Consider the following 14,729-nt stretch of genomic DNA (forward strand, 5'->3'; position numbering starts at 1 on the left):
CTAATCTTAGGGGGTGTGGCGCAATGACAAGATAAACACACACACACACACACCCAAGATAGGGACCGTCTTTAAGTGCAAAAACGCAGACATTATTCAACATTGTGCAATATTAAAATAAAATAATAGCACTCCCAGTCACTACGAACTTGCAAAAGTTTATTGTGTTTGAAAAATAGTCTTTATAACAATAAACAGTGCTTTAAACAAAATGTGGCTCAATATAAGACATTTTTTAGTGCCTATCGTATTTGAACCTGTGTGAAGTTGTCCCCCCTTAGCATTGCAAATATTATACATTTTATAATATGCATATAAAATATGAACGCATCATAATAATCCCCTCAATTCCCCCCCAAAAATGGATTAACTCCCTGGAATATATAGACAATGTAACATACACTATATTACCAAAAGTATTTGGCCACCCATCCAAATGATGAGAATCAGGTGTCCTAATCCAGTGTTTTTCAACCACTGTGCCGCGGCACTAGTGTGCCGTGAGATACAGTCTGGTGTGCCGTGGGAGATGAGCTAATTTCACCTATTTGGGTTCAAAATATTTTTTGCAAAGCAGTAATTATAGTCTGCAAATGATGTGTTGTTGTTGAGTGTCTGTGTTGTTTAGAGCTGGGCAGAGTAACCGTGTAATACTCTTCCATATCAGTAGGTGGCAGTCGGTAGCTAATTGATTTGTAGATGTCGGAAACAGCAGGAGGCAGTGTGCAGGTAAAAAAGGTGTCTAATGCTTAAACCAAAAGTAAACAAAAGGTGAGTGCCCCTAAGAAAAGGCATTGAAGCTTAGGGAAGGCTATGCAGAACCAAACTAAAACTGAACTGGCTACACAGTAAACAAAAACAGAATGCCGGACGACAGCAAAGACTTACTGTGGCGCAAAGATGGCGTCCACAAAGAACGTCCGAACATGACATGACAATCAACAATGTCCCCACAAAGATGGATACAAACAACTGAAATATTCTTGATTGCTAAAACAAAGTAGATGCAAGAAATATCGCTCAAAGGAAGACATGAAACTGCTACAGGAAAATACCAAAAAAAAGAGAAAAAGCCACCAAAATAGGAGCGCAAGACAAGAAGTAAAACACTACACACAGGAAAACAGCAAAAAAAAGTCCAAATAAGTCAGGGTGTGATGTGACAAGGTGGTGACAATACACCTACTTTGAGACAAGAGCTATAGTGATGCATGCTTGGTTATGCTTTAAAGTCATATCCAACAATTGCGACAACTACTTTTTATCGTCAACTGAGTTTTTGTTTTTTTTAAGGATTTCTGCTGGTGGTGTGCCTCCGCATTTTTTCAACGCAAAAATGTGCCTTGGCTCAAAATAGGTTGAAAAACACTGTCCTAATCACTTGGCCCGGTGTATCAAATCAAGCACTTAGGCATGGAGACTGTTTCTACAAACATTTGTGAAAGAATGGGCCGCTCTCAGTGATTTCCAGCATGGAACTGTCATGGGATGCCACCTGTGCAACACATCCAGTCGTGAAATTTCCTCGCGCCTAAATATTCCAAAGTCAACTTTATTATAGGAAAAAAGAGTTTGGGAACAACAGCAACTCAGCCACCAAGTGGTAGGCCACGTAAACTGACAGAGAGGTCAGCATTGTGCAAAGACTTTCTGCACAGTCACTTGCTACAGAGCTCCAAACTTCATGTCACCTTCCAATTAGCCCACGTACAGTACGCAGAGAGCTTTGAGGAATGCGTGGGATAGTGATATAGTGTACATCCATAAACGTGGATGCATATGCAAAAGTGCAATATATTTATCCGTACTGTAATCTATTTATTAATATCTGCACCTTATTGCTCTTTTATCCTGCACTACAACGAAGGTAATGCAACGTCATTCCGTTCTTATCTGTACTGTAAAGTTCAAATTGGAATGACAATAAAAGGAAGTCTAAGTCTAAAATACATTTTCTGACTTGTCAAAATCTCCCCACTCTTGTCCCCAAACGTTTGTGTTAGGTTTGTGCTGCAAAGAAAATATGTGTATTTATCCTATGAGGATGGTTATGGATAATAACACGTTAATAACATAAAAACTTTGATATAGTTAGACAGGAAAGTTTGGTGCACAAACAAATGGGACACATTTGGGGAGACTTTGGCTTGGTTGGGAGGGGGGGGGGGGGGTGTTATGAATAATAACACGTTAAAAACTAATAGTTGGACAATAAATTTTTGCAGCACAAATGAATGGGAAAAGTTTGGAGAGAATAATTACAAGTTAATAACATAACTATAAAACGTTAATAACATAAACGATAACAGACAGACACATTTTGCAGTACAAATGTAGCACAAACGTTTTGGACAAATTTGGGGTGGTTTTGACAAGGTTGGGGGTGTTATAAATAATAACATGTTATTTAACATTTTTTTTAAAAACACTATAATAGCCAAAAAATAAACAAATAGGAGAAACGAAACGGACACGTTTGAGGAGATTTTGACCAGGTGTGTGTGGGGGCAGCTGGTTATGAATAGTAACATGTTACTAATAAAAAAAACTATAACAGTTATGCAAAAAAAATTAAATTGTGGCACAAACAAATTGGGCAAGTTTGAGGGAGGTTTTGACGTCACTAGTCAGAAAATGTATTTTGGAATAACTTCAAAACCGTAATGGCACCAACAAAAATCAGCGCGAAGGAATTAGCAGTTATTTGAATATTTGCAACGATAAGGGGGCCAACTTCACAGAGGTCCGATTTTCAGAGCGTTCTAGCAACTCCAGAATTTGAGATAACGCACGTATCAACAGAGGTGGGTAGAGTAGCCAGAAATTGTACTCAAGTAAGAGTACTGTTACTTTAGAGATTTATTACTCAAGTAAAAGTAAGGAGTAGTCACCCAAATATTTACTTGAGTAAAAGTAAAAAGTATGTTGTAAAAAAACTACTCAAGTACTGAGTAACTGATGAGTAACATACACACACATATCATATATATATATATATATATATATATATATATATATATATATATATATATATATATATATACACACACACATATATACATATATATATATATATACACACACACATATATATATATATATATATATATATATATATATATATATATATATATATATATATATATATATATACATACATACATTGATATATACAGTATATAATTTATATTTATTTTTTTGCCGTTTTTGTTTACATGTTAAAGGTGTTTTAATGAATATACATGCATGTTTAACACATATAGATTCCTTTCTTTCATGAAGACAAGAATATAAGTTGGTGTATTACCTGATTCTGATGACTTGCATTGATTGTAATCAGACAGTAGTGATGACAAACGTCCACGTTTTCAAATGGAGGAGAAAAAAAGTTCCTCCTTTCTGTCTAATACCACATGAAAGTGGTTGGTTTTTGGCATCTTATATGTCCAGCTTCCATATTCGTTTTTATACACTTTACAAGCAATACATTGGCGGCAAACTCCGTAGCTTGCTAGCTTGTTTGCGCAGGCTTTCGGAGACTCTTATTTTGAAAGCGCAGGCGCGATGGAGCGGCACTTTTATTGTGAAGACAGGAACTGTGCAGTCAGTGTTTAGGCTTTTGACGGGGTGTACGGTTGAAATAAAAAATGGTCTTTTTTCTTTCACACTTTTGATTGATTGATTGGAACTTGTATTAGTAGATTGCACAGTACAGTACATATTCCGTACAATTGACCACTAAATGGTAACACCCCAATAAGTTTTTCAACTTGTTTAAGTCAGGTCATGTGACCCCTGGCTCTGTTTGATTGGTCCAACGTCACCAGTGACTGCATCTGATTGGTGGAACGGAGTGAACGTCACCAGTGACTGCATTTGTTGAAACGCAGGCACTATGAAGGTCTGTCTGACAGACCAAAACAAACAAAGCGTGCATTAACAGATCGATAAAAATTAGTAGCGAGTAGCGAGCTGAATGTAGATAAAAGTAGCGGAGTAAAAGTAGCGTTTCTTCTCTATAAATATACTCAAGTAAAAGTAAAAGTATGTTGCATTAAAACTACTCTTAGAAGTACAATTTATCCCAAAAGTTACTCAAGTAGATGTAACGGAGTAAATGTAGCGCGTTACTACCCACCTCTGCGTATCAATAAACTAGCATGGCGATAAATACCTTCGGCGTTTGATTTTCTTGATCTAAAAGTTTGTCAAATTTTCGGCCTATTTCCAAATTACCTTTTGTGTCAAAATTTTTTGGAGAAATGTGTTTTGGCACAACTGCAGCCTTTTTTAGATGAAAATAGCACTTTAGATCCATTTCAGTCTGGATACAAAGCTTTCCACAGTACTGAATCTGCACTTTTAAAGGGGAACATTATCACAATTTCAGAATTGTTAAAACCATTAAAAATCAGTTCCCAGTGGCTTATTATATTTTTCGAAGTTTTTTTCAAAATTTTACCCATCACGCAATATCCCTAAAAAAAAGCTTCAAAGTGCCTGATTTTAACCACCCGTCCATTTTCCTGTGACGTCACATAGTGAAGCCAACACAAACAAACATGGCGGGTAGAACAGCAAGCTGTAGCGACATTAGCTCGGATTCAGACTCGGATTTCAGCGGCTTAAGCGATTCAACAGATTACGCATGTATTGAAACGGATGGTTGTAGTGTGGAGGCAGGTAGCGAAAACCAAATTGAAGAAGAAACTGAAGCTATTGAGCCATATCGGTTTGAACCGTATGCAAGCGAAAACGACACGACAGCCAGCGACACGGGAGAAAGCGAGGACGAATTCGGCGATCGCCTTCTAACCAACGATTGGTATGTGTTTGTTTGGCATTAAAGGAAACTAACAACTATGAACTAGGTTTACAGCATATGAAATACATTTGGCAACAACATGCACTTTGAGAGTGCAGACAGCCCAATTTTCATCAATTAATATATTCTGTAGACATACCCTCATGTCAGCAGGCCAGGGAAGCTAGGGTCGATATTCTTCTCTTGACGGTGTGAGCCAAGACATTCAGGGGGTTTAGCTCGCTCGTCTGCGGGAACAAACTGCCGCCATTGCTTGCCGTGCTACCGAGGTCCTTTGTCCCTGAATTGCTCACACACTCCGGCAGATTCAATGGGGGTCTGGCGGCAGATTTCTTTGACTTTATCGTTGGAAATGCATCTGCTTTGAGTGTCGCAGGATATCCACACATTCTTGCCATCTCTGTCGTAGCATAGCTTTCATCGGTAAAGTGTGCGGAACAAACGTCCAATTTCTTGCCACTTTGGCATCTTTGGGCCACTGGTGCAACTTGAATCCGTCCCTGTTGGTGTTGTTACACCCTCCGACAACACACCGACGAGGCATGATGTCTCCAAGGTACGGAAAACAGTCGAAAAAACGGAAAATAACAGAGCTGACTCGACTCGGTGTTTGAGAAAATGGCGGATTGCTTCCCGATGTGACGCCACGTTGTGACGTCATCGCTCCGAGAGCGAATAATAGAAACGCGTTTATTTCGCCAAAATTCACCCATTTAGAGTTCGGAAATCGGTTAAAAAAATATATGGTCTTTTTTCTGCAACATCAAGGTATATATTGACGCTTACATAGGTCTGGTGATAATGTTCCCCTTTAAAGGTTTTTAATGACTTGCTTTTAATGTCTGATTCTGGCAGCTCTGCCATTTTAGTGCTTTTAGATCTCCCAGCTGCCTTTGACACAATCCACCACACAATTCTTTTAGAGCGCCTGAGAGACTGTGTGGGTGTCAGGGAGACTGCATTAGAGTGGTTCAGATCCTACCTGTCAGAGAGGTCCTTCTCTGTCAGGCTGGGGGACGCCACTTCTTCTTCTGCTCCGCTTTACTGTGGTGTCCCCCAGGGATCTATTCTAGGCCCCATCCTGTTCGCTCTACAGGTAAAAGCCAGTAAATTAGAATATTTTGAAAAACTTGATTTATTTCAGTAATTGCATTCAAAAGGTGTAACTTGTACATTATATTTATTCATTGCACACAGACTGATGCATTCAAATGTTTATTTCATTTAATTTTGATGATTTGAAGTGGCAACAAATGAAAATCCAAAATTCCGTGTGTCACAAAATTAGAATATTACTTAAGGCTTATACAAAAAAGGGATTTTTAGAAATGTTGGCCAACTGAAAAGTATGGAAATGAAAAATATGAGCATGTACAATACTCAATACTTGGTTGGAGCTCCTTTTGCCTCAATTACTGCGTTAATGCGGCGTGGCATGGAGTCGATGAGTTTCTGGCACTGCTCAGGTGTTATGAGAGCCCAGGTTGCTCTGATAGTGGCCTTCAACTCTTCTGCGTTTTTGGGTCTGGCATTCTGCATCTTCCTTTTCACAATACCCCACAGATTTTCTATGGGGCTAAGGTCAGGGGAGTTGGCGGGCCAATTTAGAACAGAAATACCATGGTCCGTAAACCAGGCACGGGTAGATTTTGCGCTGTGTGCAGGCGCCAAGTCCTGTTGGAACTTGAAATCTCCATCTCCATAGAGCAGGTCAGCAGCAGGAAGCATGAAGTGCTCTAAAACTTGCTGGTAGACGGCTGCGTTGACCCTGGATCTCAGGAAACAGAGTGGACCGACACCAGCAGATGACATGGCACCCCAAACCATCACTGATGGTGGAAACTTTACACTAGACTTCAGGCAACGTGGATCCTGTGCCTCTCCTGTCTTCCTCCAGACTCTGGGACCTCGATTTCCAAAGGAAATGCAAAATTTGCATGGTTGGGTGATGGTTTGGGGTGCCATGTCATCTGCTGGTGTCGGTCCACTCTGTTTCCTGAGATCCAGGGTCAACGCAGCCGTCTACCAGCAAGTTTTAGAGCACTTCATGCTTCCTGCTGCTGACCTGCTCTATGGAGATGGAGATTTCAAGTTCCAACAGGACTTGGCGCCTGCACACAGCGCAAAATCTACCCGTGCCTGGTTTACGGACCATGGTATTTCTGTTCTAAATTGGCCCGCCAACTCCCCTGACCTTAGCCCCATAGAAAATCTGTGGGGTATTGTGAAAAGGAAGATGCAGAATGCCAGACCCAAAAACGCAGAAGAGTTGAAGGCCACTATCAGAGCAACCTGGGCTCTCATAACACCTGAGCAGTGCCAGAAACTCATCGACTCCATGCCACGCCGCATTAACGCAGTAATTGAGGCAAAAGGAGCTCCAACCAAGTATTGAGTATTGTACATGCTCATATTTTTCATTTTCATACTTTTCAGTTGGCCAACATTTCTAAAAATCCCTTTTTTGTATTAGCCTTAAGTAATATTCTAATTTTGTGACACACGGAATTTTGGATTTTCATTTGTTGCCACTTCAAATCATTAAAATTAAATGAAATAAACATTTGAATGCATCAGTCTGTGTGCAATGAATAAATATAATGTACAAGTTACACCTTTTGAATGCAATTACTGAAATAAATCAAGTTTTTCAAAATATTCTAATTTACTGGCTTTTACCTGTATATCTCCTCCCTCTTGGAGAGATTTTTAAGAGGCATGGAGTGTATTATCACTTTTATGCAGACGACTGCCAAATTTATATGCCGATTTCAAAAGGCCACGGCCCCCTGACACCCCTTCTCAACTGTATATGTGACATCAAAGCTTGGTTAGCCCAGAATTTTTTAATAATTAATGAGGGAAAAACGGAAATTTTAGTTTTTGGTGCGGCCCTCACTGACTTGGGACCATTGCAAAATGATGTGCGTCCCAAAGTCACCAGCCTTGGCGTCACTATAGACCATACTTGCCAACCCTCCCGAATTTTCCGGGAGACTCCCGAAATTCAGCGCCTCTCCCGAAAACCTCCCGGAACAAATATTCTCCCGAAAATCTCCCGATTTTCAGCCGGACCTGGAAGCCACGCCCCCTCCAGCTCCATGCGGACCTGAGTGAGGACAGCCTTTTTTCATGACGGGAGGGCAACAGGGTGACAAGAACTAAATCATCCAGACTAGAGATAAATTGTATTATTATGTTTATCTTACCTAAAAATAAATATATTTATTAATTAAAAAAAAAAAAAACTAAATACATTTTTACTATATTTTGCTAAAAACATCAAAATTAATTGTATTTTTATTTGTATTTTTTCGTGACTCCTTATTACATCCAGCCATAGAATTATACATTAAAATAAACATATTTGAAATAATTGATTTTAAATGATCATAATAATTCATTTAAAATGACCACATTTAATTGTTAAAATAATTGTTTGTTTATCAACAACTTTAACATTTTATTCATTACATTTTGAAGCTCTCAGAAGCCAAGTTATGTTATATTCCTTAAGATTTATTTATGCAAGTTTGAAGTATCAATATCTAAACTCAGTTTGTTTGCATATTTTCAGGATGTAGATATCTATATATATATATATATATATATATATATATATATATATATATATATATATATATATATATATATATATATAAAAAATATATATATATATATATATAAAATATATATATATATATATGTATGAAATACTTGACTTGGTGAATTCTAGCTGTCAATATACTACTCCCCTCTTAACCACGCCCCGCCCCACCCCCGACCACGCCCCCACCTCCCGAAATCGGAGGTCTCAAGGTTGGCAAGTATGCTATAGACAGCCATTTTAAACAAGTCAATGGCCTTTTAAAATCGTGTTTTTATCATCTTCGTCTTTTAGTAAAGGTAAAACCGTTTTTATCTTTTAACCTTTTTGAACAAGTCGTGCATGCTTTTATTTCAAGTGGCCTGGACTACTGCAATGCACTTTATTAGCCAAAAAGCTCTCTCCAGGTTGCAGTTAGTCCAGAAGGCGGCAGCAGGACTTTTAACAGGGGCCAGGAAACGCCAGCATGTAACCCCAATCCTTGAGAGATTGCACTGACTTCCTGTTCATTTTAGAATTGATTTTAAAACCTTGCTGTTTGTTTTTAAAGCTTTACATGGACTGGCACCTCAGTATATCTCGGACCTCATCCAAATTTACACTCCTGCGCGCGTTCTGAGGTCCGAGAGCCAGCTCCTGCTCATGGTGCCCAAGACCAGACTTAAAACCAGGGGAGACAGGGCTTTCTCTGTGGAACACTCTGCCCCTCCATGTTCGAACTGCTCCCACAGTGGACTGTTTTAAGTCTCGTCTTAAGACCCACTTTTATTCTTTGTCTTTTAACACTACGTGAGTTGTGTGGTCCTCTGTTGTCCTCTGTGCTTTTTATAAATTTTGATTTCTATTTACTGTTTTAATTGGTTTTACCCTTTAAAATCGTTTTTAATCATATTTATTCTTATTGTTTTTATATTTTTTTTTTATTCAGTCATTGCTGGAGCATATTATTGTTTTTAATAATATTTTTAACATGACTGTGCAGCACTTTGGAAACAATCTTGTTGTTTAAATGTGCTATATAAATAAAGTGGATTGGCTTGGATGAAAAGGCAATTGTGATGATTTGTGGACATCAACCCATCCATCCATCCATCTTCTTCCGCTTATCCGAGGTCGGGTCGCGGGGGCAGCAGCCTAAGCAGGGAAGCCCAGACTTCCCTCTCCCCAGCCACTTCGTCCAGCTCTTCCTGTGGGACCCCGAGGCGTTCCCAGGCCAGCCGGGAGACATAGTCTTCCCAACGTGTCCTACCGGTCGGACGTGCCCTAAACACCTCCCTAGGGAGGCGTTCGGGTGGCATCCTGACCAGATGCCCGAACCACCTCATCTGGCTCCTCTCGATGTGGAGGAGCAGCGGCTTTACTTTGAGCTCCCCCCGGATGGCAGAGCTTCTCACCCTATTTCTAAGGGAGGGCCCCGCCACCCGGCGGAGGAAACTCATTTGGGCCGCTAGTACCCGTGATCTTGTCCTTTCGGTCATGACCCAAAGCTCATGACCATAGATGAGGATGGGAACGTAGATCGACCGGTAAATTGAGAGCTTTGCCTTCCGGCTCAGCTCCTGTTTCACCACAACGGATCGATACAGCGTCCGCATAACTGAAGACGCCACACCAATTCCGCCTGTCGATCTCACGATCCACTCTTCCCTTACTCGTGAACAAGACTCCGAGGTACTTGAACTCCTCCACTTGGGGCAAGATCTCCTCCCCAACCCAGAGATGGCACTCCACCCTTTTCCGGGCAAGAACCATGGACTCGGACTTGGAGGTGCTGATTCTCATCCCAGTCGCTTCACACTCGGCTGTGAACCGATCCAGTGAGAGCTGAAGATCCTGGCCAGATGAAGCCATCAGGACCACATCATCTGCAAAAAGCAGAGACCTAATCCTGCAGCCACCAAACCAGATCCCCTCAACACCTTGACTGCGCCTAGAAATTCTGTCCATAAAAGTTATGAACAGAATCGGTGACAAAGGGCAGCCTTGGCGGAGTCCAACCCTCACTGGAAACGTGTCCGACTTACTGCCGGCAATGCGGACCAAGCTCTGACACTGATCGTACAGGGAGCGGACCGCCACAATCAGACAGTCCGATACTCCATACTATCTGAGCAGTCCCCACAGGACTTCCACGGTCGAATGCCTTCTTCAAGTCCACAAAGCACATGTAGACTGGTTGGGCAAACTCCCATGCACCCTCAAGGACCCTGCCGAGAGTATAGAGCTGGTCCACAGTTCCACGACCAGGACGAAAACCACACTGTTCCTCCTGAATCCGAGGTTCGACTATCCGGCGTAGCCTCCTCTCCAGTACACCTGAATAGAACTTACCGGGAAGGCTGAGGAGTGTGATCCCACGATAGTTGGAACACACCCTCTGGTTCCCCTTCTTAAAGAGAGGAATCACCACCCCGGTCTGCCAATCCAGAGGTACCACCCCCGATGTCCACGCGATGTTGCAGAGTCTTGTCAACCAAGACAGCACCACAGCATCCAGAGACTTAAAGAACTCCGGGCGGATCTCATCCCCCCCAGGGGCCTTGCCACCGAGGAGCTTTTTAACTACCTCAGCAACCAGGGAGCGGACTGCCACAATCAGACAGTCTGATACCCTATACTCTCTGAGCACTCCCCACAGGACTTCCCGAGGGACACGGTCGAATGCCTTCTCCAAGTCCACAATGCACATGTAGACTGGTTGGGCAAACTCCCATGCACCCTCAAGGACCCTGCCGAGAGTATAGAGCTGGTCCACAGTTCCACGACCAGGACGAAAACCACACTGTTCCTCCTGAATCCGAGGTTCGACATCAACCCTTGTGCTGTATTCATAACAGTTAGAAATATATCCTTCTGTGTCAGATACAAGTGATGATATTCTGAATCAAACGCCAACATTTACATTAAAAAAGTCTTAATATCCTTGGCCAGTATTATCAATAACAATGGACAGTCATAAGACATCCCATTTGGACACTTCATTAGGCACACCCCCTTGTGAAATCCAGTATGAAATTGTGTATGAAGTTTTCATTAAAGTTCTGTGTTACCAATCTGTTTACTGTTGTGGTTGTATCGTGTGTGGATACATCTATAGATCTTGTCATTATCCAGGTCATTGTATTCTCAGGACATTCAATCGATCGCAACTGGACTTAGACCAAACTGAGTCCAGGAGCGTGAACTGATGAAGCCTACTCGGATGAGAGGCAAAACGTCTTTTGAGATAAACTGAACAGTCCAGTTGCGATCGATTGAAAGCCCAGAGGAAAGGGAAAAAACAGAAACTGAAAATGGTGTTCACTGAATACCGCACAGACAGCGTTCCTCAGAACATTGTACGGGATGGCAGAGATTAGTACCTAATACAATGACCAAACGTGTGGGTAAAGACAGGATATAGCAATTTTATCTGTGGCATTTTTGTCACTGTCTTTTAGTGCTCTTGTAACTCGCCTGGTTCAGTCCCCTTCTCTTCCCAAACCTTGGTCTTCCAGTCCGGCATGAGAGACGGGCGTGCTATCTGCAGAGCTAAAAGCCGGAGCACTGCTCTTGAGGTAGTCAGAGAGTGAGGTTGACCAACATACACACGGCCCAGCCACACTCACTCCTCTAAACCTCACTATCAAACGGGTCTCGGCACCAATGTAACCTACCCGGTTCAGTCCCTGCTTTTCTGTTTCACGCGGGACCCGGACCTAAGTCGTCCGGCATGAGAGACGAGCCAGGTTCGATTCCTGGGCCTAACGGAAAAGCAGGCACTGAACCGAGCGGGTTACACTCAGTCGCCATTTCAAATAAGGCAGAATAACATCAGCGGACATTCTTGTCAGTAGGATGCAGCTAGACTACAGAACGCTAAAAGTGTGTTTTGGTCCAGTTAAAACAAACTCTAGTCTGTTTGCGCTGCTAGTACAATTTGTTTGATCAAGTGTGAACGCAGTCCACCGAACCCGGGACCGAACCAAACAGAAGGAACGAGACTGACTGAGAGATGGGTCTCGGGACTCTTGAAGTCTGGTATTCTGGTCAGGAAGATATCAAAAAGGTTACCGGGGCTGCAAAGAGACGTTTCTAACGATTGATCCAAGTAAATACACTTACTCTTTACACTTCTGCTGTGCAACGCTTGGTTACGCCCGCATCTGGTGACATACCCAGTATTTCGATCAGTTATGCAGTTTGTATTCATACTTCATTGACAAAGGACCTGAACCCACTGGAAGGTCAACTAAAACCCATCTTCCAGGCGGTCTTGGTCCCCCTGTTTGATCTGTTCCTTTTGGTGCTGGACTGCGTTCACGTTGGATCAACCAACTGTACTCGCGGAGAGAAGGTACCCAAGTCCGTTTTAACTGGAACCAAATTAACAAGTGTGACCTACCCAGCCTACAAGCTAACTCTGGTCCGGAGTGAGGCAAGTGTGAACCTTGAGAACCTTGAGAAGATGGCAAGCAAAACCCAACAGAAAGCTAAGTGAAAATCATAAAAATATCTGAGTTAGATGTAAGTCCAGAAACGTAAATCCAGTAGTTAAACATACTTGGATCTTTTCAACAAAGGGGTCGTGTTAATCATTACAGTTTGCTGAAGTGGTTAGAAACGCTGTCTCCTGGCAGCAATCGCCGGTAAGCATTCTGACGTCCTCTACATCAGTGGTCCCCAACCTTTTTGTAACTGCGGACCGGTCAGCGCTTGAAAATTTGTCCCACGGACCGGGTGAATTTTTTTTTTGTCATAAAAAAATACAATCATGTGTGCTTACGGACTGTATCCCTGCATACTGTATTGATCTATATCAGGAGTCTCAGATACGCGGCCCGCGAGACGTTATTTTGCGGCCCGCACCTTAATAGGAAAATGTAATGTTTTATCTGAATGGCGCTTGACAGCGTCACAGTTGCCAACCCTCCCGAATTTCAGGGCGTGCAGTGATGGCACTGCCTTTGGCGCCCTCTACAACCTGTACTAGCAGCGTGCCAGTCCAGTCACATGTTGTATTTGGCTTCTGTAGATACACATAAGTGACTGCAAGATATACTTGGTCAACAGCCATACAGGTCACACTGAGGGTGGCGTATAAACAACTTTAACACTGTTACAAAAATGTGCCACACTGTGAACCCACACCAAACAAGAATGACAAACACATTTCGGGAGAACATCCACACCGTAACACAACAGAACAAATACCCAGAATCCCATGCAGCCCTAACTCTTCCGGGCTACAACTACAACCCTGCCCACCCCTGCGTTAGTGGAAAAGCGGCAAATGAGTGAAAGCGACAGAAACGTTGCCATGGAGACGAGGGTTGTCCTACGTGCCTGGCTGCGTCACACCGCGACACCTGTCCGTCATTAATAAAGTCCCTGATAACCTGGACCAATTCAAACCGTAATTTTTTTTTGGTTTGTTTAATTTGCATTGCCTCACACGATGAACACTACATATATTTTTATATGACGCCAGATAACACTGCGGCAGCCATCACTTTTTTGCGCTCGCTATCGCGGTACTTTCTGTCGACCGCCGTGTTGCTGTCGGGAGGAAAATCGGAACGACGCACATTGCGGAAATAATATTATTCTCCGTGCGTCGGCTAAATACATATATATTCCACAACACCAAACATGTCTTCAAAGTGTGCAGTGAAGAGAAAGGTTAGTGATGAGCAAAGACAATTCCAGGAAAAATGGGAGATGCAATATTTCTTTGTTGAGCACAGGGGCACCTCGACGAGTCTTATTTGCACAGAGAAAGTTGCGGTGCACAAGGAATATAATTTGAAACGTCATTATACAACTAGACATGCTGAGGAGTATGCAAAATACCAGGGAGATGAGAGAGTGAACCGGGTTGCAAATTTTAAAACCAGTCTACTGAGGCAACAAGATTTCTTCCAAGAAAGCAACCGAAAAGAGCGATGCAGCAGTCAAAGCTAGCTACATGCTGAGTGAGATAGTTGCTAGGGCGGGAAAGCCATTCAAAGAAGGTGAATTCATTAAAAAGTGCATGTTAGATTTTTTTAAAGAAATCTTTTCTTGCGGCCCAGCCTCACCCAGTTTCTGCATCCAGTGGCCCCAAGGTAAATTGAGTTTGAGACTCCTGATCTATATTGATATATAATGTAGGAACCAGAAATATTAATAACAGAAAGAAACAACCCTTTTGTGTGAATGAGGTCTTTTGGGTTGGTGCACTAATTGTAAGTGTATCTTGTGTTATTTATGTTGACTTAATGAAAAAAATAAATAAAGTTTTTTTTTGTTTTTTTAATTCTTGTGCGGTCCGGTTCC

Source organism: Nerophis lumbriciformis, linkage group LG18 (assembly GCF_033978685.3).
Source record: "Nerophis lumbriciformis linkage group LG18, RoL_Nlum_v2.1, whole genome shotgun sequence".
NCBI lineage: Eukaryota > Metazoa > Chordata > Actinopteri > Syngnathiformes > Syngnathidae > Nerophis > Nerophis lumbriciformis.